Source organism: Taudactylus pleione, unplaced genomic scaffold (genome assembly GCF_031769625.1).
Source record: "Taudactylus pleione unplaced genomic scaffold, aTauple2 ptg000176l, whole genome shotgun sequence".
Taxonomy (NCBI): domain Eukaryota; kingdom Metazoa; phylum Chordata; class Amphibia; order Anura; family Myobatrachidae; genus Taudactylus; species Taudactylus pleione.
In genome coordinates this window covers 4,964,152-4,991,685 of record NW_028284578.1, presented here as the reverse complement: position 1 = coordinate 4,991,685, position 27,534 = coordinate 4,964,152, and positions in this window count along the sequence as shown.

Sequence of the window (27,534 nt, the reverse complement as noted above, 5' to 3'; positions counted from 1 at the left end):
TGAATAATGACAGCCAAGCCGTCGTTATGGGTCTCACACCAAAGGGGGCATGCTGTCGACGGTGATTGACAGCACACCCCATTTGGTGGGCGTGCTGGGGGCGTGGCTGCCCAGACGGAGGCGTTCCCATGGGAACGCCTACCGTCTGGGGCCAGCCCCACTAACATCACTAGTGATGTCAGTGGGAGTGCTTTTGGCTCTGACAGAGCCAAAAGCACTCCAGGGCTTGCGGCAGTGAGACCCTACCACAAGGGTCTCGTCGCAAGCCCGATGGTCATGATGGTCTTGACCATCGCGACCATCATTTTGGCCGCTCGCTATAGCTGTGGGTGGTCACCCACAGCTATGCGAGTGGCCAGGGGGCCGCTCCAAAAAGGAGCAGGGATGGCCCTGATTCAGAGCGAGTGCTCTGTCAGAACGTCCGGCTCTGAATCAGGGCCACAGTCTGAGACAAGTAGTTTAGGACAGAAGCTGTGTCCACATCAGTTTATCTCAAGAACCATTCTCCTACAGGTGTCCTAAAGGACATAACACCTATTGAATTGTGGTCAAAGAGAAAACCAAGTGTAATACATCTCAGAACTTATGTAAGTATGGCCTATGAGTATATATCAAAAGAGAAAAGAAGCTAGCTGGATTCAAAATCAGTAAAGTGCATCATGCTTAACTATTGCTATGAGAACAAAGGTTACAGATTGTGGAATCCAAATACCAGAAAGATTGCAAAGTCATGAGATATTATCTATAAAGAAATTTCACAAATAGAAGAAAGGCTGTAAGTTGACTTGCAGAACGAATATGTGTCACTGGACATTCCAGCAGCTGAAGATATTTTTGAATTTGAGACTTTCAGCATGGAAGTTCAACCAGAAAGGTTTTCTGCAAGAACATATATCAGCAAACCACCTAAGAGATATTATAAGGCACTTTACAGCCTTGTTAGGGTTAGACTGGGGGGAAGGTTAGGGTTAGGCACTGGGAGAAGGGTTAGGGTAAGATACAGTAGTTATTTATTTTGCTGGCTGGTGACTTTTTATATAGTAGATTGCTGTGTTAATGTTTCTGCTGAGAATTTGTTTATATGGTTGGCATACATCATAATTTATAATACGTTTATCCTTCTATTCAAGTATGTGGTTCTTTCCTTCTGCAAATTATTTTTGAAGTGGAGAATGTTGTTATTTGATGTTGAATACCCTGCTTCAGATATTATTCCTAAGTGTTCTTGTTCTTAAAGTACCCGATTCAGTCTAAATATTAATGGATCTTGTGGATATCAGCAAATGGCGCATGCAGCATTGAAAGTGATAGCAGACTGCTTCATAATGAATATGAACACGGATGGAGATTGTAAATGTGGAATGTTTGATCTGTTCTTTGTAGGGCCACTCTCTGTGAAATAGTGGTTTCTGGGTGGTAACTGGGCGGCAACCATGTGATCACACGGGATTGATCCATATGGTGTGAGTGTCATGGGAGTATCGATGGTGTGTAAGCCTATCACCCTGCACATTTGTAGCGTGCGGATGCAGATGGGATGCCTTTTGTACCCAGCATGGAGTAGGCACAAGTTTTGACACTAAGGATGATGACTGCGGACAGAAAATCAGCAGGCTGTCCAGCCTTCCACAATGCAGACACACAGATAATTGGCATTGATGGGCTGTACTAAAATTGGCATAAGGCAGCAATAAGGCTACAGTTGCCACATAGAATAGGGGCAGCAGATGTAACCAACTCAGAATAAGCCCCATAATATTCTCCTTTATAAGTCAGCAGCTTCGCTGTCCTGGTTTGGGTATATTACATTATGCTGTTGAGTGCCCCTAACATTAAACTTTTGTGATGAATTATATATATTTCATGTACCTATGAAAAAAAAACCACATGCTTCCAGATGCTTTTTTTGTTTTCATGATCTTACCCACATCATTATAAATCAAATCTAATGGACAACTTGCTTTTTTCTGACTTATTGTAGTTAATGACACCATTGAAGCTTTAGCTTTATTGTAACAGATGTATTTTATAAGCCTAATACAAAGATATATAGCTACATTAAATCAGAAGTCATGTTTTTGTTCAGCAGTTTCCTGAATTTATTGCATCTGGATGCCTGTGTCCCAGGTGTGTATGCCATTCATGAATGCACTCCTGATGAGGGGGCTGAGTGTTGACTTTTGCTTCATTGTTTCAGCTCAGGCAGGTAACTGCCGCTCCTTTAGGATTTCTGAAGCATGCTAAAATGTGTGTTCTTTGCCTTTGAGACTAGCAGAGAGCCCTGAATTGATTAAGCATTTTGCAGATAGAAGGTTTCAAATTGGGAAAATAGAATACATCTTTCACAAGGAATTTGGATAATTGTCCTGAAAGTGTGTAATTCCTTTTACAGCAGCAAACATTCATTTCATTTATCCTGCTTCGGATTTGGCTTCTAACATCTTTTGGAGGTTCCTTGACTTATTTACTACTATTTGTTTATTATTATCTATATAATAATCAAGAATCACATGTCCTGGGATGGACGTGACCTGTATGCCTAACATAAAACTCTGTTTTCTGCTTTTGCGTGCATACTATCAGGTTTTTATAGCTATTTCTGTTCTCGCTGTCTTTTTTTCATGATCTGAATTTTACTGTCCTTATATTGATCAATTTATTTGGCTCTGACAAACTCCAAAGTGAGTTCTGATTTTGGTCCACCTTTAATAGCATTAATTAACACTTCATTTTTGGAAGGCAGCACAATATTACTCTCAGATGTCCTGTACTTAAGTTTCAAGAATTGTCTTTCCGAATTTTTTATATTCTGATGCTTTTGCAGTCTCATAATTTATTTTTGATCATTCATACAGTGTCTGTAGTGCTTTCAACATATCTTTCATTGTGGTTCCATGTTTGATGTATAATAGTTGGTCACAGTAACAGATTTTGCCCCCTAGGAAAAATTCGCCATCACCTGTGAATCCCCCAGTAATTGCAATGGCTTCCCATTGGAAGCACTATCTGCTAATCACATTCTGGACAGGCAGCCTGGATAGCTATCGGCAGATGGTACTTACAATGGGAAGCCACTCCCCTACTATTCTGCCTGCTTTAAATGGCTTCCAGGAGCTGCAGCTGAAGCAGCTGAAGCAGTCCCTAGAAGTCAGGGGCTTGTGCACATGCTCAAGTCTAGTTTTTTTTCTTCTCCTACACTTATGGTGCTGCCTGTATGAGCATTCCCCCTCAAGATCAGATATACTGGTTGGTCATCATCTACTAGCAAGCACGTGGATTACTGTTTTAGCCTAACATAACATTAGCATAACACTTTGTAGCCCATCTTCCTGATTGCTCTCTGGTACATTCTGAGTACTTGCCAGAGGTCATCATTACATTAACTTGAAATTTAATAGTTGGTCATTACTGTTGTTGCAATGCTTACTTTAAATGCCAGACTGTCGGACATTTTCCATGTGTCCAACCTCTTTCAGTCTTTTCACAGATTCAGACTGCAATAATTCTGTACACTGGACCCATAACCTGTTAAACCTGATCTAAAAGTTAAGGATAGATTTTTGGGAGCCTCCCGGCCATTTTGAGAGGTTAGGTGAGTATGACACAGACAAATCTGCAGACAAGTTGCATCTGCAGACGAGTTGTGTTCAACTCTGCAACAGGCTCTTGGTAAGAACAGGAATAAAGGAGTATTTCTCCTTTTTGTCTCCATTATTTCCCATAGTGTTGCACACTTAGTCCACGTAGAATGACAGACTTGGACACTACTGTACATTATTTGTTTCTGAGCCGATGCTTTTCTCGACAAATGAACAATGTTCTTCATTCTCTGTTTCCTAGCTGCTCACCTCATGCGTCTCTACTTTACACTCATATCTTGCCCTTAGGCTTTACAGCTGGCTAAGGGTTATTGCACTTGGGAATAGCTGGCGATAGTATCTATATAATGAAAACAGCAAGCGTATCTGTTGTAAACAGAACAACTAAGTGTCTGCCACTATGCCTTATGGGCAGAATTAATTAAAGCTCCAGAATCTGAAATTCCCAAGAAGACTGCACTTTGTGTTGTTGTGCGTTAGTGACATCCATGCCTGGTAATAGCAGGATGTTGAACATGTATCGGTGTTCTCGCTATGGGGCTTTTTGTCCTTCTACTAAACTAAAACCAATACTTGTGTGCTTTTATATTTACATTAATATCCTCGTAATTCAATATATATTGGCGGGATGCTGGTTAACAATCTTTGATCCATTTATTTACACTAATATGTGACTACTCTCCTGAACTTTGCATCACCCCCCTAGGGCCTGCCTTATTCATAGTATTAATACAGTATTGATTGAAGATTGTCTCCAAGATTTCAGGTTCATCAACTGTGATAAAATACAACAGACTCAGCAACATGAAGCTATTCTCTTGACCGTGCGAATAAAAACTTTATTAGTAATGAATGAATAATTGTAAATTGAAGTTTTATGGACTAAGAGGCCGGAAAAAAAGTTCTAATCCTCTTTTCTCATTTGTTTTTCAAACATGTAAAAGAAAATGTCATCCCAAACTAACCAGTACAATGCTGTAGAATATATACAATGAGGTATGTTATTTGAACAACATAAATTGATGGAAAAGTTAAAAATAAAAATAAAACTATGGCAGAAATAAGTAACTATAAAAACAAGTGTTATACCCAAAAGTAACCATATCTTATAACTTATCTAGTATACTTCAGACCAGGCAATGTATGACACTCCATCCACTGTGGAACTACACAGCATGACCTGTCACAGCTTTAACATGTTATAACAGCAAAACTGTGGCAAGGCATGTTGGGATGTGTGGTCTGCAGCAGCTGGAGTGCCACACGTTGCCTATCTCTGCTTTAGACAATTATATAAAACTTATAACTGTCTGATATTGTTTATATATTTTGTTTTGCTACCTGTATCCAGAAACATAAGTATCCCTTATTAAACTGTTTCCTATGTAGCTCTGTACAGGGGGCAGCAGGCAGTGGTGTAAGCAGCTTTTCACAAAAGAGGAGCAAAGTTGGAGACATATGTGATACCCCATCAAATGTAGGTGTCCCCTCCCTCTTTAATGTAAGGGTATAAGGTAGTGCTTGGTGCATATACACACATATGTAACAGATTTAATTGGTGACAGTGGACACTGGGGCAGTGGCTGCAGGAACCTACACGTGCATGGAAAGTTCTGGCAGTCCATGCGCTGGCTGAACAGAGGGCTTCATTCGATGTTTGTCCAGTGCGCATGCGCACGAGGGAGCCGGGTCCTTCGTGCGCATGCGTGAGACCCGCTACGACCGACAGCGCTTGTCGTAGCGGGTCTCTTTCCAAAGGGGGCGAGCTGTCGATGTTGATTGACAGCTCGCCCCGTTTGGAAGGCGGGCCGGGGGGATGGCAGCCCAAACGGAGGCGTTCCCATGGGAACGCCTGCTGTTTGGGGGAGGCCCCACTGACATCACTAGTGATGTCAGTGGAGAGTTTCCGGCTCTGACAGAGCCAGAAGCTCTCTGGGGCTTACGACAAGTGAGACCCTACCCTAGGGTCTTGTTGTAAGCCCCGATGGTCGCGATGGTCTATGACCATCGCGACCATCACCCTAGCGGTCGTTAGAGCTGTGGGTGTAAATCCACAGCCTAATGACCGAAACAGAGGCGGCTGGTCAGGATGCAAGCGGCCGCCCAGTTTCTGAGCGACCACTTACATCCTCCGACCGCCTCTGAATGAGGGCCAGAGTCCCGCGGCCCCAGCGGGAGACATCCGGGCACTGGGGCAAAAGGGATATTTATGAGCACTGACTGACCATTGAGTTTGGAAGGTGAGCTGTGAAGGGGAAGCTGCGCTGCAGAGGGCCGCTGATGGAGCTGCTGGAGAGTGTCAGGAGCTCAGTGAACTGACTGCTGGCAACCATTAGAGCCTTCTGTCCCGCCTCCCTTAGTGAGGAACAGAGCCGGAGGTGTTCTTGGGTGGAGCCGCAGTTAGATGACAGAGACTGGAGGTGGACCCGGGTGGAGCCAGAGCAGAGAGACAATTTGGTGAGACAGTTATGACAGGACGGGACTTGCACTATGGTAAGGAGAGATAAACACCAAGCACCTTCCACAAAAGCAGTCACAGGCATCTATGAACAGACAGATAACCTTAGCAGCTCTAACAAGTGGTGCACCGTCTATCAATCTCACCCCAGCTAGCAGTTCCCTCCAGCAATAAAAGTTCAGATCGGAAAGAAGTAATCTGTTAATTAGACAATATTGTGTCACTCACCTTTAGAGAATAACAGCACAGCAAACTAAAGTGTTCACAGATAGAAGCAGGGCTACAGAAACTGTACACAAGTGTGGAGTGAAAGCAGTCAGCCCTTTGATTCAGCAGTCTAGGAAAGCGATCATCTTTTGCTACAGTATCATACAGCAACAACAGGGTTAATTAAACTGTCTCATCAGCCTCTTAAACCCAATGTATTACCTTAGCAGGAGTGCCTGTAATAAGGGAGGAATTCATCAAAGTCCAGTGAGGCACAATTGTGTTTGAATAGACAGAGATAACCTGATTTCTCATTGCTACAGTGTTGTTACCTATTGCAATCTACAGTACCAAGTCTGCTACAGTTTTAACAAGTCAGCCAGTTAACCTCATCAGTAGGATAATTTAGTTAAAGGAAACTATAATTAAAACGGAGCAAAGTCATAGACTGGTGTGCAGGATAAATCCCATCAGCAAAGCAGACTAAATGGATAGTGTACACACTGGACACTGGTCTAGTTGACCTTAAATCACCCGGGCAACAAATTGTGCACCGACAGTAAACACAGCGCTGAACTTTTAAACTTGGACATCATTTCCTAGCTAGTGGGAACCGATAATAAGTTATAAGGGAAGTTAGAGTTCCTTTAAGGGGTGGGAACTACAAATTAATTGGGAGTAATTTGCATACCTATGTTATGCTGGCCATACACGGTAAGATTTTCGTCCAATCATCCAACTAGTTGGTTGGTTGGAATGAAAATCTGGTAACGTATGGGAGTAAATGATTATCAGCAATTTGCTCCTAAATGTCATAACATATATTAAAATGGTCGTTCAGACAAGTTTGTTAAATGTTTGCTCTAAACAATTTGTTCAAACAACAGTTTTTGTCCATTTTCCTGCATTTGGGAGCAAATTGCTGATTGTCATTTGCTTTCATACCTTATCAGATTTTCATTCCAACAACCAACTAGTTGGATGGTTGGACAGAAAAGCTTACCGTGTATGGCCAGCATTACTGTTTTGTTGTTCTTTATGTTCTTAGTTGATGACAGTAATTCAATCTGCTAATGTGATGTGTTAAATGCACTTACCTTTAAAAACTTAGTGTTCCCACCAAGTGTTGCGGTTTTGGTCGACATTGAGTTCCAGTGTAATAAAGAAAGTGTAATCTTGTTCACCGTGTGCATCACTTATAAATAATTGTAAAACTATTATCTATCGACATTGCATGGTCTTATCTTATTTACTTGTTTGTCTCACATTAGCCCTTACCTCTCTGTATAAAAACCAAGAGCCTATCCTTGATATTATCTGAGACTTCTTCATGGTACCATGATTTGCCAGGGTATTACACATAGGCTATCCAAGTATTTCAGAAATCAATTATCATATTCAAATATCAACCGGTTTCACAATGAGCCATGCATTTTGGTTGGTTTTGGTACAGATGTAGCCAGTAGCGGCTCCAGGCACGGGCAAGCCGGTCCGTCGCCCGGAGCGCTACTGTTTCCGGAGGGGGCAGGAAACGCCCATCTCCCTCCGGGTGCAATAGGACATATTTAAGCTCACGGGGAGGGAGCAGAGGAGGGAAGGGGCAGCAACACAGGATGGCGCTGGGCGCAGCTCAGCCTAGCGCCGGCGCCCTGGATGTAGCCACACTCATCATTGCTGCAATTACGCCATACAGGCAGCCTAGTCACGCCATGAAAATACAGTAGATGGCACGTTAAGGCTTACTAAGGAGCACTTAGGCGCAAGAGCATCCACAGCATGCAGATACACAGCTTCACCGCTGAGTGGTGATTGCTCAACTAATGAAAACTACAGTACAGTGCTGAATAGCAGCAGATGGATATGGCACTACAAAATACGAGCATCATTTTCTGCAGTGCACTCGCACAATGCTTTATGTGCCTTACAGATGAATACTGGGCCCCAGGATCACTTTACAAAGTCAACAGCGCCCAAACTAAAAATGTCAACTGCATGCCTGCATTGAGATGTCTCTGCTTGGGAGACGCACGCAATGACAGTGGAAAACACTGGACCATGTGAAATAACATTAGACTTGCAGTGTAAAACATGCAGTAGTTCTTGCACTATAGTACTGTACAGTATTTCATTGGAGAACTCGCGCATGCACAGTGGTGATTTTCAAAGCGACATCTGGTGGAGGAACACTAGTATTACATTTGCCGGCAACTCCATATGCCACACTAAACCTCAATGCGCCAACCCACGACACAATGCGCCACCGTGCAACCAAGCGCAGTGTGACTGTTATCACACTATATGCCATAACGAGGATAGATGAGTGTGGCTACATCTGTATGCAGAGCCAATTTGTATATTTTACACAAGGCAAACAGATGTACAGATGTAGCCATGCTCATTTATGCCTCAATGCCAGTGAATCGCAGCATGGATGGTGTGACTCGCATGTCTTCATGGGGAAGAAAGCAGTGCGCACCTAGACGCTGCCCGACGATGCGTATGGCTGTGTGTGCGTATAGCGGCAATGATGAGGGTGGCTAGATCTATAGTAAATCCAAGTCAGCATCAGTTATCCTTCCACACCTCCCAGCCCACTTTAATATTCTCACTTCCCTCAGTCCACTGTGAAATCCCCACCATTCCCATCCTGCCTGGATTACATTGGAATAATATTTTGTAAAAAGTCATAATAATATAGAAAGAGAAAAAAATATTTTGCTGGCTGTTAAGTGTACAACACATATTTAAGAGGAGGTATGTTACTTTAACAACTCTGGCTAGGGCAGGCCTTCATGAATGTACATGAAGTCCATTCTCAGTGAATTAGTTCTGTCATGGTTGTTTCAGTAGCATGGGGAGCAGTGTACACCCCTGAGGGAGATGCACTAAGCCTTGGAGAGGGTTAGAGTGAAGAGTGATAAAGTACCAACCAATCAGCTCCTAACTATCAGTTTACAGGCTGTGTTTAAAAATGACAGGAGCTCATTTCGTGGTACTTTATTTCTCTCCACTTTATCACTCTCCAAGGGTTATTGCATTTCCTCCATGGACTCTAGGGTAATGGGGGGGGGCAACATTAGAGTGGATTACCTGCCCCACCTCGTCAGTTTGACCCTGCCGACATGGCATAGCAAATGGATGAAATAGCATTTTTCATTTTTGTCGCTACATAGCCACCTTTTTGGATGGTTATTAGAAGGGGGAATGATCGCTCCCCTGCATCCCCCCTAGCTATGCCCCTGGCAGAAGGTACTAATTACCCACCCCTGTGCTTGTCTAGAGAATGAGATGTTAAAGCTGAAGAGCACTACTGTTCATACGCCATATAGAATCCTACAGGGAGGCTTAAGTCCCTAGCCAAGATGCCCACCTTCTGCCCATGCCCCATAACCAGTGCTATTTTGTTACTGTGTTGGAGTGCCGCAGTGGAAGATGGACATCTCTCACATGGTTCTGAGAGACCCGGTGTTACTGCTGGTCCATAATGTTTAGAGTTGCTGGTATCACTTGAATCCTGCACCAATACCTACTTACAGTCACCGGCTGGTGACCTGTATGCTCCACTAATGCTACACTCCATATGATAAGTCTGTTTATGCACAACTATGAGGCTGTACATTTAGAATTTCACTTTGCTGCAGAATAAACCACCTCACTGGTTAAGTACTTGGCTGTTTAATGACTCAGGGCATCAGCTGGTGTGTACCTACACTCTGCCATACCACCGCCAGTTGTACACACAACAGGAGAAATGCACACCACCACTTTGCGGTAGCTATATGCCCATGCCCTCTGCCTGACACATAGTGTAAATTGCAACAATGAATGCCCTGGAAACGAGGCCTGAATCAGTGATCAGTGGTGCCAAAAGTGCTCTAAAAGCCTCAGATTTGAAGAACTAGAACGTATTTTACCTGCAAGAAATAGGAACTCCTGAAGAAAGATTGTTCAATTTGGAAAACAAGACTAAAGAAAAAATGTCCAAAAAGGTCCAAGCAGAAAGTAAAACCACATTCACAAACATATGCACAAATCATTGGAACTGAGCTTTTAAAACTATAGAATGTCAGCTGTCCCATTACTGTTGCATAGATTTGAAAGCAAAAAGTCCCATTACAAGTCATAGAGACTTCTTCACAGAACTTGACCTGCATAATAACAAGATAATATTGCAGATCGAAGTAGTATCACAGCTGAAGGAATCAGGTATGGTCTATGAATGTGATCTAATACAGATGAGAAAGATCCTGGAGTACCAATAAAGGAAGTGCTGTATGCACCTTGCTTGGGAGCTGGACTCTTCTACAAAAGTTACATGGTGGCAAAATGACTCATCATCAAATTCCACATAGTCAAGTACTGTATATTATCCTGAATGCAATATAGGTGATAGCTATATACAGTGACACAGAACCCCTAGACACAAAAATTACATCCTTATGTGGCACAGATGTTTGGGAAACAAATACCAAGAACTTGTATAGGAACTGCAAAAGCATGATCTGACAAAGGATTTCATACTATCAGCTTGTTCAGCAATTATGAGGTGTCATTGTTGCAAATAAAGAGGTCACAGCCAAATATATTGAATTAGAATTGTAGTTACAAAGGGTGGCAAGAAAAAGCAGTGTGAACCTCGGCCACAGCCAATATAAAGATGTTTAAATAAATGGGGTGGCACCCACCTAGCACATACCAGATTGGGTGGTACCACTCCTCCTTAATTTAGCATAGCATTAGTCCCTCCCTAAGATGAAGACCATGTCCTCCAATGAGGCAGAGACAAACCAGCCGCTCTCAAAGAGGAAGTGCCAATCAACCATTCTTGCACTACAAGAGTCTGCCAAGCCGCACAACTTTCCACCAGGCTGAGCCTCTCACTTGTTGGAAGGAAAGGTTATGATAAAAATGCATTCCAATGAAAGGAAAAAGAAAAACATGTAAACCAAGTTAATCCGGGTCGGCAGGTGGGGATCAAACTTTGAAAAGAAGATGTAAGCTCTTCCTGTGTATTTATAGACTGCCTAGCAACCCCTAGCCACTCATACCTAATAGGCTAACTAACCATGTCATTCATAACTTGTAATTCAAACAAATACCCCTTTTTAACCCCTAACCATCGATTCACTCCATAAAAAACCCGGTGCTTATATCTCCTCACACTTAATTAAGTATTCATCTCTTAAAACAGGGAACTTCTTAAGACAACACAGCAAAGAGCTTCAAAAGAGAGTTTCATATACATCATGGTAATACATTGTCGCTGAAAGGAAGAATAGAACCCTAACTGAAAGGATGAGCTACATGCTAAAAGACTCCAGATTTTCTGAAAAGTACTGGGGGTAAAGCAACAATGACTGCTACTTAAAGTACCTTCAAAACAGATTATTGTCCAGAATGGCTGAGAAAACTCCATATAAACTTTGGTGTAATGAGAATCCTTGTGTAAAAGCATTTTTTTATGTCTCTGAAGAAAAACACAGAAAGGTACAAATCAAAACAGTGGATGGATTGCTGTTGCATATAGTGAGCAGGGCTCCCATCAGAATTTGTGGGGCCCGGGACTGACAAAATAGGCAGGGCCCCCCCCCATATAGTACAGAAACTGTAAGCCGGAAGACGGCGTGGATTGCAGTGAATGGCGGGTATGGCTAGTACCACCCCCAGGCGATCCCGCTCTGTGCGGCTGCAAACCACTCCTTATGGCCCTGTATATTGATATGCAACTGCACATGCAGCATATATGTTCCTGGTTTGCTGCTGCCGGTTGTATGCAGTGCCCCCTAAAGTAGTGTCCCTTATGCAGTGCCCCCTAAAGTAGTACCCCTTATGCAGTGCCCACTAAAGTAGTGCCCCTTATGCAGTGCCCACTAAAGTAGTGCCCCTTATGCAGGGCCCCCTAAAGTAGTGCCCCTTATGCAGTGCCCACAAAAGTAATAGCCTTATGCAGTGCCCCCTAAAGTAGTACCCCTTATGCAGTGCCCACTAAAGTAGTGCCCCTTATGCAGTGCCCACTAAAGTAGTGCCCCTTATGCAGTGCCCCTTATGCAGGGCCCCCTAAAGTAGTACCCCTTATGCAGTGCCCACTAAAGTAATGCCCCTTATGCAGTGCCTCCTAAAGTAGTATCCCTTATGCAGTGCCCACTAAAGTAATGCCCCTTATGCAGTGCTACCTAAAGTAGTGCCCCTTATGCAGTACCCCCTAAAGTAGTACCCATTATGCAGTGCCCACTAAAGTAATGCCCCTTATGCAGTGCCACCTAAAGTAGTGCCCCTTATGCAGTACCCCCTAAAATAGTGCCCCTTATGCAGTGCTGACTAAAGTAGTGCCCCTTATGTAGAACCCCCTGTGGTTTCGCCCCATAAGCAGGCCTCCAGCCCAGTACTTATCTCACCACGCTCCCGCTGCCGCACCGCCGCTGCCTCTGAGTCGATCTGATGGCGTGCAGGGCAGGCTCACTCCTCACATCACGGTGCATCACTGGGAACACTGGCCTCTGAAGCATTCGTGCTTCAGCGGCCAGCGTTCCCAGTTCACAGATCCAAGCATCGGCTGCTGAAGCAGCAGCAGCGGCAGGTTGGGGGCGTAGAACAGTAGGCCCCTTTAGATTGCATTGGCAGTAGCGGCAGGCAGGTGGTTGGAGTTGGCCAGGCCCCCCTTCTCTGTTGGAGTGCCTGGGCCTGGGACTGTAGTCCCCACAGTCCCCCCCCTGATGGTGGCCCTGATAGTGAAAGTTCCAAATGACACATAATCCTAAAACCGGTTACACGTTACAACAAGGTATAGTAGACTGATCCAATGGGTTACTGGACCCTACATAATGCAGTACATAAATGCTTGCACAATGCTGGGGATGATGGCACAATCTAGCATTTCATGCTGCATTCGGCTGCATGGCATTGTTAGCAATATCTTCTGATTGACGCTACAGCAGGGCTGACCAGTAGATGTCACCTGCAACCGCGGGAGTGTGCAAATTGGACTTACACACTTAACAATACGCCAGATTTGTCAATCCAATTTTCCAAGTAATGACAAATTGGGCAGATATCATTAAAGTGTATACCCACCTTAAATCCAAGAATAGACAAATTGACTATCAGAGACAGCAGGACTTTTGTCAAAGGCCTAAGGGTTGATGTAGTGACATTGCTAGACTTAGGTACTAAAGAGAAATCCAACACTAAGGAGTAAATTTACTAAAGTGAGAGTTTTTAGAAGTGGAGCCCATATCAACCAATCAGATTCTAGCTATTATGTTCTAGAAGGTGCTAGTTAAATGTTAAGTAGAATGCTATGGACAACATCTCCACAAAAACTCTCACATTAGTAAATATACCCCTAAGCAGACCTTCAATATATCTTATATATGACTGAGTTAAGAGTAGGGTTCAGAGCACATAGTCAAGAACAGAGGGCCTGATTCAGACCCGGTCGCTCTGACAGAGCGCTCGCTCTGAATCAGGGCGGGGTTTTGTTTTTTTAGAACGGCGTCCTGGATGCTCGCATAGCTGTGGGTGACCACCCACAGCTACAGCGAGCGGCCATGATGATGGTCGCGATGGTCAAGACCATCGCGACCATCGGGCTTGCAATGAGACCCTTGTGGTAGGGTCTTGTGGCCGCAAGACCCAGAGAGATTTCGGCTCTAACAGATCCGGAATCTCTCCACTGACATCACTCGTGACATGGGAACGTCTCTGTTAGGGCAGCCACCCCTCCGGCCCGCCCACCAAAGGGGGCGAGCTGTCAGTCAACATCGACAGCTCGCCCCCTTTGGTGCGAGACCCGGAGCGACAGATTGCCCGTCGCTAGCTGTGTCTCGCGCATGCGCACGACGGAGCCGGCTCCGTTGTGCGCATGCGCTGTGGGTTACCATCGACCCGGTGCGAGCGCTTAGCGCTTGCGACCGGGTCTGAATCAGGCCCAGAGTGCTAAGTACAATAAGTGCAATTGGTATATGTGAACTCACATCCTGGAATGATATATGTCATCTTATAGATGGACAAAAGAGACTGAAGAGGAAATTAAGTCTTTGCATGAAAACCAAACATGGATACTGAGCCGCTAGTAGGAAGAAAATCCCTAGGTTTGCAGCAAATGGACATTTAGAGACAAATTAAACACATGTGGAAAAAAGTGAATTAGTACAAAGACTCTACCTAGGTAAAGCCATTACAATTACAGAGGTAAATTAGTTAAATTGACTAGGCCTCAACTGTTGGGAAGTGATATTTGAGCAACAGCTGCATGATGATTGCTACTTGAGTGACTATAATGAGTGTCAATCTAATGATGGCCATACACGCTACAATTATAGGGGCGATCCGCCTGATATCGGCGGATCGCCCCGATAATTGTAGCATGGGGGGGGCGACCGAGGGTTAAATATTGCTCGGTCGGGTATGCCGGGTTGTCCAGCATGCCCGTCCGATGCGATATTTCCCGTTAAACTGTCGGCCGCATCTGGCAGTGTATGCCCAGCCGCGGCCGACAGACAGACATTTCCTGTGTTCCTTTAAACCACAGTTTAAAGCACATCTATGACACATTGCCACACAGCAGTGGCAGAAATGAAAATTAGTGCACCCACCCAGTGGGGTACGGCCAGCAGAATCACAGTACTTGTTTACAAAGTGGGCTACGGCCCTAGGAGTCACAGTGCATAATCTTATTCACATTACACTGCACATAGGGCCTGATTCAGACCCACTCGCAAGCGCTTGAGCGTTCGTGAGCGTGTCGATGGTGTGCTCTGTGCATGCGCAGTAGCTGCACTGCGCGTGCGCAAGCCCCGGAGCGAAAGAGAAATTATCTTGCTCCGTGGCTCACTACAAAAGGGGCGGCTGTCGATGTTGATCGACACCTCGCCCCATTTTGTAGGCATGGCGGGGGTGTTGATTCACAAATGGAGGGGTTCCCATGTGAACGCCTGCCATTTGTGGGCAGCCCCACTGACATCACCAGTGATGTCAGTTCGAGAGTTTCCGGCTCTATTAGAGCCAGGAGCTTTCCGGGGCTTGCGGCCACGAGACTCTACCACAAGGGTCTTGTCGCAAGCCCCAATGGTCACGATGGTCATCATCCTGGCCACTCGCAATAGCTTTGGACGGTCACCCACAGCTATGCGAGCGGCCAGGAGGCCGCACAAAAAAAAAAAAAAAAGCCCAGATTCAGAGCGAACGCTTTTTCAGAGCGTCCAGCTCTGAATCAGGGCCATAGTGTCCCTGATTCACCTTACATCATAAAGTAGTTTCTCTTATTTATGTTATGACACACAGTAGTGCTCCTTTTACACAATGCCCACAGTAGTGACCCTTTTACACAATGCCCATAGTAGTGACCCTAATACACAAAGCTCACAGTAGTAGTGCCACTTATACAATGCCCCCAGCAGTGGTGTCCCTTACACAATGCCCCCAGTAGTGGTGCCCCCTATGCAGTCCCCTTAGTAGTAGGGCCCCCAGTAGTAGTATGCCCCCCAGTAGCACTGCTCCCATTAGCAGGCCCCCAGCAGTATGCCCCAGTAGCAGTGCCCCCAGTAACATGCCCCCAGTAGTAGTATGCCCCCCAGTAGTAGTGCCCCCATTAGCAGCCCCCCAGTAGTAGTGCCCCCATTAGCAGGCCCCAGTAGTATGCCCCCAGTAGCAGTGCCCCCAGTAGCATGCCCCCAGTAGCATGCCCCCCAGTAGTAGTGCCCCATTAGCAGGCCCCCAGTAGTATGCCCCCCAGTAGTATGCCCCCTGTAACAGACCCCCAGTAGTAGTGCCCCCATTAGCAGGCCCCCAGTAGTAGTATGCCCCCCAGTAGCAGTGCCCCCATTAGCATGCCCCCAGTAGTATGCCCCTCAGCAGTATGCCCCCCAGTAGCAGTGCCCCCAGTAGCAGTGCCCCCATTAGCATGCCCCCAGTAGTAGTATGCCCCCCAGTAGTATGCCCCCAGTAGCATGCCCCCAGTAGTAGTATGCCCCCCAGTAGCAGTGCCTCCAGTAGCAGGCCCCCAGTAGTAGTGTCTCCATTAGCAGGCCCCCAGTAGTAGTGTCCCCATTAGCAGGCCCCCAGTAGTAGTGTCCCCATTAGCAGGCCCCCAGTAGTAGTGCCCCCATTAGCAGGCCCCCAGTAGTAGTTTGCCCCCCAGTAGCAGTGCCCCCATTAGCACCCCCTTACAAACACACAAATAAAAAAAACTTAACTGAATCCCCGCTCCTGCCGCCGTCTGCTCTGCTCTTCTCTATTACGCGCGGAGGACCTCATGAGTGAGCTCCAACCGGCTCCCTCCGTGCAGCAGCCACAGAGAGTCTGCCTGTGTGATTGTGTCTGTGTAGGGCAGACCGCTATCACAGCGGTCTGCCCTACACTAGAGGAGCCCTGACATCGGATTATCTCGCAAGAATCCGACATCAGGAGGCCGCCGTTCGGGGATCTGAGTCAGGCGGGACTTGGATCCCCTATGTTTGGAGCGGTTCGGATTCCACAGAATCCGAACCGCTCTTCTCTAATAATAACTACAGATGTGCGGGTTCAGATTCCTGGAATCCGAAACAAAACCAAACTCATATCTTGCTTGTTTTGGATTGCATATTCAAGTCCTTCCCTCGTGATCAGGTGCCATTTTACACCGGAGACCGGAGGGTGTGGGTAGTATAGGGGCTCTTAGGGTCTGATTCAGACCCACTCGCGAGTGGCTGTCCGCTCGCAAGTGGGTTGATGTTATGCACTGAGCATGCGCACGACGGAGGGAGCTCCGTCGTGCGCATGCGCCAGACGCGACGAGCGAAGGAAAGTCCTTCGCTCGTTGTGTCTGATCAAAGGGGGCGTGCTGTCGATGTTGATTGACAGCACGCCCCCTTTGGTGGGCGTGCCGGGGGCGTGCCTCCCTGACGGGGGCGTTCCCACGGGAACGCCTCCCGTCAGAAGCCGGCCCACTGACATCACTAGTGATGTCAGTGGGAGTGATTTTGGCTCTGATAGAGCCAAAATCACTACGAGCTTGCGGTTGAAAACCTCAACCGCAGGCTCCGGCTCGCAGTTTCGATGGTCGCGATGGTCACGACCATCGCGGCCATCAAAATGCACGCTCGTATAGGCTGTGGGTGGTGACCCACAGCTATACGAGCATCCAGGAGGACGCTCCATTTTCATGGAGGGCGGCCCTCATTCAGAGCGTACGGCTCTGAATGAGGGCCTTAGATTGTTTGAACTAAAAACAAATAATGATTAGGAGCACTGAAGGCTGCAGCACTCTGTGAGGTACAAAAAAACCATGGGTGTGGACAGCAGCACTGTGTTGTTGTTTGTTACTAAAAAAAGCCTACTGGGGCACTTTAAAAAAAAAAAAAAAAAAAAAGATTAGCAGCACTGTGTTTAATGGGCACTGTATAAGCACTGTGTGCTGCTGTAGCACTGTGTTACTTAATAAGCCTACAGTACTAGGGCACTTTTTTTTATAAGACTAAAAAACCTATTATAACATCACAGTTAACTGAATATAAATAAACAATTCATATATACATATGTTTGACTGCAGGGCAAAAAGTCATAAAACAGTACAATAGGACAATAAGCAAAACATGGTTTGCTCAGATGGAAAAAGGGGCAAAATAAGAAATGTAAAAGAAAAAGAATACCTCTAAGACTTTATGAATATGGTATTTAGGGTCTGATTCAGGGCCTGATTCAGAGCCGGACGCTCTGACCAGAGCGCTCACTCTGAATCAGGGCCCTCCTACCTCAACTTGGAGCGGCCTCTTGGACGCTCGCATAGCTGTGGGTTACCATCCACAGCTATAGCGAGCGTCCATGATGATGGTCGCAATGGTCAAGACCATCACGACCATCGGGCTTGCGACGAGATCCTGCGGTAGGGTCTCACTGACGCAAGCCCTGGAGTGATTTTGGCTCTATCAGAGCCAAAATCACTCCCACTGACATCACTACTGATGTCAGTGGGGCCGGCTCCAGACGGTAGGCGTTCCCATCGGAACACCTCCGTCTGGCAGCCACACCCCTTGCATGCCCACCAAACGGGGCGTGCTGTCAGTCACCATCGACAGCACGCCCCCTTTGGTGCGAGACCCGGAGCGACAGCTTGGCTGTCGCTATGCGGGTCTCGCACATGCAAACGATGGAGCTCCCTCCGTCGTGCGCATGCGCATTAGGGCACCATCGACCCACTAGCGAGCGTCCTGCGCTCGCGAGCGGGTCTCAATTAGGCCCTCAGACCCATTCACTAGGATGCGTTCGCACGTAGCCATCAGCTGCCAAAGTATGCAAATCCTGCGATCACTAGCAAGACATTAGCACGCCCACTATGTCTTGCCGTGCGATCGCAGTATGTATTTTGACGCCCACCAGCCTGACACAAGACGCCCTCTTTCCTTTCGTAACATACGAAGTGTATTAAACAATCGGTAACATCGAGTAACATTGGACCCATACGCAGCACTTGTGGCTGACCACACCCTACTGCAAGCACTGCGACTGCTGCTGTGTTTAATTCAGATGATGCGTCTTAATTATGTACGCCCCTGAAACAGCGTTCAGACATGCCTGCTTTCGCACCACCTCACCCTCATTACCGTCGACCATCCCCTCTCACCACCCACAAACGGCACGTCTTGTCACTCATGCTAGAGGAGCGTCTATATACAGGGTGCTAACGCTTCCCGATCGCATGAACTGGTTCACGCACGCGCACTGTGTCTTGAACGCATACATAGATTGCAATCATCGGCAGGCTACTTGCAAACGCAGCCTAGCGAACGGGTCTGAATCAGGCCCTTAGTTCCTGCAGAAATTCATTAATGTTATCAGTTGGCCTGAAACCTGTCTTAGATATGTCACTCTGGGTGAGGACACCATGTCTTCTGGTCTTGTCTGTTGTTGTCCTCACTATGAAAAAAGTTCCATCATTTAATCTACAATATCACAAAACCAAATATCCCAAAGCCTTTTTCTTTTTTCCTACATCCAAACCAAGCAATCCCTAACAGCACTATTCATTTTTTGGAATTGACCAGGCATATCTTGCTACTGGGAGTGTGGTTAACTCCTACTGGAAGTAACTTTCCCCTTAGTCAAACCACTGTTATAGAGAAAATATGGTTTGTATACAATACAGAAAATATATACAGTACTATCTCTAATGCTGCAAAAATGTTGGCTGTTTGGTTAGCTATCCACAGAGCTCTCCCTACACTAAGTTATGGTATCTAATTATTATAGATGTACGCCAACCCCCGTGTTTTGTTCTGGATCTGTATTGGATTTGGCTTTGCAATAATTTTTTGGCTTTTTCAAAAATGAATAAAAACTGCTAAAATCACATAATTTGGGCCTGTTTTTTGTTCCTACAGTATTATTAAACTCAATAGCATTAATTTCCAATCATTTCCAGCCAATTTTGACCACCTTACAGCTCACAATATTGTTTTCATCCAGTCTAGGCCAAAAGGTTGCACCAAGCTACAGTAGCTGGCTGACTATGCTAACCAACAGCAGTGGGCGGCACAAACATGTGGCAGTTCAAGTTCAGTTAAACTTTAAACATGGCACATCTAGGAAACAGAATGGCACTGCAGTGGCAGACAGGATAGCAGTTTAAAATAAACTATATGATGCTATAGAATGTTTTCATTAATCAAGAACTAGATCAGAGGCCCAAGAGCAGTATAGGGAAATGGAATTGGAGTTTGTAGTGGCAAAGAAATCAAATGATTGAGTAATTCCTTGATTGATTAATTATAATTTTATTACTGCTATAAAAAAAAACAAAGCAGAGAAGTGGAAAATGCTATTAAAAATAAAACACCCAAAATGAATGAAAGTGGTACATTAATTGATTGATTAGATTCATAAATTATAATTGATTAATTGGTTGATTAATTAAGAAAATCTAAGGCCATAAAATATTACATTGTTAATAGCCAAGGATTCCTCACAAGAAAGAGAAGCCAAGAAACTTAATAGTTGCACTGCAGAGCAGATAACTGCAAATCAGCCAACTAACAAATATGAGGAGGCTGACCTGCTGGCCATACTACCCACCTATGTAACACACCCTTGTAGTACATTTATGAGCACCAGATAGTCTGAGTATGAGGGATAATACACACAATATAATTTAGATTTTGATTACAGACAAATATAAAAAACTGCCCATCAAAATAATAATGTGCCCTCTTTAATATAATAAATATAATCACGTAATAAATGTAATCACTGCTCATTTTAGTGAAATAATAATAACCTGTACATTGTTTAGTAGAACAAAGATTAAAAATTATAATAACCTGTACAAAATGTCAACAGACAAAAGGTCAACAATGCAGAAGTTCGACACACAAGTTGTTAACTGAAAACTGGTTGATCGGCTAAGTGCAGGGGTGTGTCTCCTATGTACTCCTCTGACCATCTGAGAGTGAGAATAAGAGCCTGGTGGATGAGGAGAGTAGCAATAGTACCAAATGCCAGTAGTCAGGACAGGATACAGTATGGCAACCAGCAGAAAGACCAGGATTATTAGTAGGCAATGACCATCCCATCAGCAATAATCATAAGGCAGAGAGAGTAGTTGTAAACAATCCAAATCAGCAACAAAATTCAAGTGCTGCAGCAACAGGAATAGGCTGCAGACCTTCACATAATGATTGGTAGTTTATGGTGCCATGTGTATACCATTCCTGCAATAAGAGTGGTGAGGGCTGTGGCATACCCATTACTTAAAGGCACAATAGTACAATGAGGGAAATCAGTGCAGGGCACGAGTATGAACACCAGAGAATAACCCGTACACTTCAGAAAACATTAAATTGTCCAAAGACATGGGAGTATGTTAGCACCTGTAACAACTCAAGGTGACCCATTCAATCTATAGAGCTCTAAGATGAATGAAATTAGGTTGTCATGGGCTTAGTTCTTGCACTACTTCTACAAGGTGAGGGTAGAAATGACAATCCTATGATGATTTTAGCGGTAGAGGCCAAGAAACCGAACCGGGCCAGGGACAGAGCATCAGGTCCGGGATCTGTTAAAGAGACACAGGTTGGAGAGTAGTTTTACTGGTGATCAATGAACATCGAGCATAATTGCCTACCTTTGTTTTCTTCCATCCAGAAAAAGCCTGGGAGATTTAACTGACTGCAGATGGGTGCAGGCTGGACACTTCATGTGTGGCAGGTATTTAACTCTTCTATCTGACACAGTGAGTTGCTGGTCATTGAGGTTTCTGCCTGGGTTCAATTTTCTGTGTTTGGACTACATGTGGCTGGTTCTCCATGTCATATACTGCATGTCTCATTCCAGTGCTATCCTGAAAACTTGCACAGCATTGTCCAACAGCAATCAATATACCTGCAGATTTTAAGGGAATTTGCCAAGTGTTATCTTTAGACCTGCATTGTAAGCTTGCAGTGTGTAACCTGTGTTATGTTCCTGTCTGATGTGCCTGCGTCTGGTTTCACTCTCTACCTGAGTTTTGGAATTTATTTGTCTGCAGCCTGTCCATGGAGTTTGCTGTAATCTGGGACTTTCGTTTATCTGCCTGCCACTGCTGAGTCATTGCATTATATAGTTACTGGATTTCTCTGTCTGCATGTGTTCTTTATGTATCTGCTTCTGGAATCTTTATTTGGGTTTCTGCACATGCTGAAAACATAACAATGAGATGTCCATGTTCTGTGTGCGAGAAGTTGTGTTCTGGTTCCTATAGGGAGTAGTAGCTTCCTATGTTATGATCCAGGCTTTCTTCCTTCTGTTAATTAAGTTGATGTATCAATTCACTGGACTTTCAATTTAAAAATATAATAATAATAAGTAATGATAATAACAATAATAATAATAATAATAATAATAATAATAATAATAATAATAATAATTATTATTATTATTAGTGTTGTCATGCTTTTCCTTATTAATTCTTATTTATTATACGATCCCAAGCTGTGGAGTAGGAATACATATTTTTAGTGCCTATTCTTCAGATCTACCCCCACTGCTTGTATAGTGGGGAAGGTGAATAAAAGAATTTGAACTACTTGCCAGAGGCACTGATATGGAATCACTGAGCTGACACTTCCCTAGTGGGTTAAGATTGCTTTTTTGACACGTTGAATTGAGCTCTATTGTAAGGCTGTGGCCAGATCTATGTCTCACATAATTGGCTGCCAAAGCCACTGTTAACAAACTGTAAGTTTATTCAATCACGCACATATTTTTTTAGGTAGTCATTAATATATTTCTGACATTCAACCAATAACCGAACAACCAAATCTGTGACTTATCTTAACATTTGGGATGGGAAATTCTGTTGAGCCATTAGGAGGATGGATAGAGTCTGCCTCTTGGCTCTTGTTTTCGGATTGACCATTAACTTTACGTACGCATCAAAATTTGTAGTGTATGAGCAGCTTTAATAAAATTTGATGTGGTTGATGAACAGATGACAAATGACTTCTATTACTTTATTGTCCCTCGGTACTCATAATGCAGTGTGCTTTGATGTCTACTTTGGACCTAATTATGGGTAATTATACAAATGATTAGATTATTATATTGCTTTTAAAAACATTTGGGAAAATTAATAGCAGCTTTACAGTAATCCATGTTTGCTTTCTATCTACTCCATTTTTTGTAAGTTATAAAACAATATTAAAAATAGATTGTGATAACAGAAATCTACTGTATGTTACAAACTATTAGGTTAATATGGAGCTGGAAGCATTTATGTTTTTTAATACATAAATACTAACAGAACGGGCAATTTAAAATAAACTTGCAAATGTGCCCACATGAAGATATGTTTAAAGTGCACCAAGATACAGCAGCTTACTCCAAGACCAGACACCATTTATCATCACCAGCTTGATGATCATGAATAGTGTTTAACTGCTAAAACAAAGATTGCCCCCCAAACAAATGTTCCAAACTGCAATCATGGTGGAGGGGGTCAAGCAAACAGTTTGGGTTTTCCCTGCAAAATTCATAACCAGGCTCGGTCCATTACATTATAACAGGAAATGCCGACCAGTGGGATCCCTCTGTCATAGTGTGACAGAGCCCCAGTCTGTTCAGCATGGGCCTGATTTCCCAAGGGGAGTCAGACCAGCAAAAGAAGAGAGGACCTCCTCCTACATAAAGCAGCACCATGCTATAAGCACTGAAGCTTTATCCATCATCTGTGTCTGATTGGTGTTGGGCTAATGAATAGTTATTGTTAGGTTCTTTAGGTATCAGCATTTTTGTATGTGGTACTACAGATCTCAGCATGTCCTGGCAGATGTAAACTGGTGAGTGTGCTTAGCCTTGTAGAGTCTTTTTATAAATAAAGTATACTTTTTGGTGTCAGAGTTTATGTTTAACAGTCTTTTTCCATGAGATTCAAAGCAAATCTCATCAGGAGACCTTCACACTATTCCTGGCAGCTGTGAGAGACACCTGAGAGTTGGGAGCATTCTGGACATTTCAATAGAGTAGGCATGTATATGTTGGTTGTTGTTTTTGAAAGAACAACCCACACAATTGCCACAACCAGCCCAGGGTATGAGCTGGTTATTGGTTCACTTGTTTTCGGGGGTAGGCCAAACAATAAAAAAAATGGTTTAAAACCTTATTTTTACATTGCAAAGGATTGTGCTTATGAAAATGATCTCCAGGGGTAGAGCACCCACAACAAATACACCTCTTGACAAGTATGTCTGCAGCTGTGCCAACCTCTTACTAAAGAGGGGTATATTTACTAAAGTGAGAGTTTATAGAAGTGGAGATGTTGCCCATAGCAACCAATCAGTTTCTAGTTATTATCTTCTAAAAGGTGCTTGTGAAATGTTAAGTAGAATCTGATTGGTTGCTATGGGCAACATCTACGAAAACTCTTACTTTAGTAAATAAGCCCCTAATTATGTTAACAAGCTTTCAATGTAGAGTGTTAGATAGTTATGGATAGACGGCACTATACTTACACATCCGTACCCTCCCATGTTGCATCTCTCCTCAAGCAAGGAAGTGAAAGTTAGGGATATGCAGAGATCTTGATATGAAAGAAGGGATGCACATTTATATTAGGGGTGTGCACCGGCCACTTTTCGTGTTTTGTGTTTTGGTTTTGGATCTGGATCTTTCTTCGTGTTTTGGATCTGGATTGGTTTTGCCAAAACCACCCTTCCGTGTTTTGGGTTCTGGGTTTTGTGTTTTGGATCTGTATTTTTTTTTTAAAAAGCATAAAAACAGCTAAAATCACAGAATTTGTTGGTTTCTCTGCTCCTATGCTATTATTAACCTCAATAACCTTAATTTCCACTCATTTCCAGTCTATTCTGAACACCTCACACCTCACAATAGTGTTTTCATGTCCAAAAGGTTGCACCAAGGTAGCTGGATGACTATGCTAAGCGACACGAGTGGGCGGCACAAACACGTGACCCATCTAGGAGTGACACTGCAGTGGCAGACAGGATGGCAGTTAGAAAAACTAGGCCCCAAACTGTACATAATGCAAAGAAAAAAAAGAAGTGCAAGATGGAATTGTCCTTGGGCCCTCCCACCCACCCATATGTTGTATAAACAGGACATGCACACTTTAACAAATCAATAATTTCAGCGCCAGGGTCTGCCACACAACTGTGGCTGAAATGATTGGTTCGTTTGGGCCCCCACAAAACAAGCTGGCAATTAATGTGTCCCTGCACAAACTGGCTCTACGGAGGCAAGATGTCATCCTCATCCTCCTCATCCACCGATTCCTCTCCCTCTTCAGTGTGTACATCCTCATCCTCACAAAGTATTAACTCGTCCCCACTTGAATCCACCACCACAGGTCCCTCTGTACCTTCTGGAGGCTGGTCTCCCTGGAAGAGCTGATAATTCATTTTGATGAACATCATCTTCTCCACATTCTGTGGAAGCAACCTCCTACGCCTTTCACTGACAAGGTTCCCGGCTGCACTAAACACTCTTTCGGAGTACACACTGGAGGGGGGGCAACTCAGGTAAAATAGAGCCAGCTTGTGCAGGGGCCTCCAAATTGCCTCTTTTTCCTGCCAGGACAGGTATGGACTGTCTGACATGCCTACTTGGATGCTGTCACCGATGTAATCCTCCACCATTCTGTCAATGGTGACAGTATCATATGCAGTGACAGTAGACATGTCAGAAATTGTTGCCAGGTCCTTCAGTCCGGACCAGATGTCCAAACTTGGTCCTGCCTGCCCTGCATCACCGCCAGCGGGTTGCTTAGGATATCTAAGTTTTTTCCTGGCAGCCCCAGTTGCGGGAGAAAATGAAGAAGGAGCCGTTGACGTGTCACGTTCCGCTTCAGCTGACAGTGTGTTCACCAGCAGGTCTTTGCACCTCTGCAGGCTTGTGTCGGCCGGAAAGAGAGACACCACATAGGCTTTAAACCTAGGATCAAGCACGGTGGCCAAAATGTAGTGGTCTGATTTCAACAGATTGACCACCCTGGAATCCTGGCAAAGCGAATGAAGGGCTTCATCCACAAGTCCCACATGCCGAGCGGAATCGCTCCGTCTTAGCTCCTCCTTCACTTTCTCCAGCTGCTTCTGCAAAAGCCTGATGAGGGGAATGACCTGACTCAAGCTGGCTGTGTCTGAACTGACTTCACATGTGGCAAGTTCGAAGGGCTGGAGAACCTTGCACAACACGGAAATCATTCTCCACTGCACTTGAGTCAGGTGCATACCCCCTCCTTTGCCTATGTCATAGGTGGATGTATAGGCTTGTATGGCCTTTTGCTGCTCCTCCATCCTCTGAAGCATATAGAGGGTTGAGTTCCACCGCGTCACAACCTCTTGCTTCAGGTGATGGCGGGGCAGGTTCAAGAGTGTTTGCTGGCGCTCCAGTCTTCGGCACGCAGTCGCTGAATGGCGAAAGTGGCCAGAAATTTTTCGGGCCACCCAAAGCGTCTCCTGCACGCCCCTGTCGCTTTTCAGAAAATTCGGCACCACCAAGTTTATTGTGTGAGCAAAACATGGGACGTGCTGGAATTTGCCCAGATGTAATGCCCGCACAATATTGGTGGCGTTGTCAGATATCACAAATCCCCAGGAGAGTCTAAGTGGGGTAAGCCACTGGGCGATGATTTCCCCCAGTTTCTCTAAGAGGTTGTCGGCGGTGTGCCTCTTACTGAAACCGGTGATACACAGCGTAGCCTGCCTTGTAACGAGCTGGCGTTTCTGAGATGCTGCTACTGGTGACGCTGCTGCTGTTGCTGCGTAAGGTGATACATCTACCCAGTGGGCTGTCACAGTCATATAGTCCTTAGTCTGCCCTGTTCCACTTGTCCACATGTCCGTGGTTAAGTGGACATTGTGTACAACGGCATTTTTCATGACACTGAGGACACTTTTTCTGACGTTTCTGTACAGTCTCGGTATCGCCTGCCTAGTGAAGTGGAATCTAGACGGGATTTGGAACCGGGGACACACTACCTCCATCAATTGTCTAAATCCCACTGCACTAATGGCGGATACCGGACACACGTCTAACACCAACATAGCAGTCAAGGCCTCAGTTATACGTTTTGCTTCAGGATGACTGCTGTCGTACTTCATCCTCCTCGCTAAGGACTGTTAGAGGGTCAATTGTTTAGTAAAAGTAGTGGTGTTCCTACTTCCTCTCTGGGATGATGAACGACTCCCAGCAGCAGCAACAGCAGCAGCGGCAGCAGTAGGCGTAGCAATGCAGGATCCTCCAGAGGAATCCCGGATAGGAGAGTCAGTCATGCCAGTGACATGGCCTGCAGGACTACTTCCGATCCTGAATAAGGAGGAAATTGACGAGGAGGGAGTTGACGGTGTGGTTTGCAGGCGCTTGGATACAACAGGACAACGGGATTTAGGTGTCCCTGGACTGCTTACGGTCTTAGCCAAAGTTTCTGAACTTGACAGTAACTTTTTATGAACGCGCTGCAGGTGCCGTATAAGGGAGGATGTTCCTAGGTGGTTGACGTCCCTACCCCTACTTATTTCACCTTTACATATGGTACATATGGCAAGACAGTTGTTGTCCGGATTTGGATAGAAATATTGCCAGACCAAAGAGGTGGAATGTTTGGTCTTCTGCCCAGGCATGACCGTGATGGGCTTTTTCATCCCACGGACAACAACTGTCTCCCCCGGAGCCTGATTTAAACAAACCACATCACCATCAGAATCCTCCTCGCCAACTTCCTCCTCAGCGCCAGCTACACCAGTATCCTCATCCTGTTGTACTTCAACAGTGACATCTTCAATTTGCATATCAGCAAGTGGACTGTGG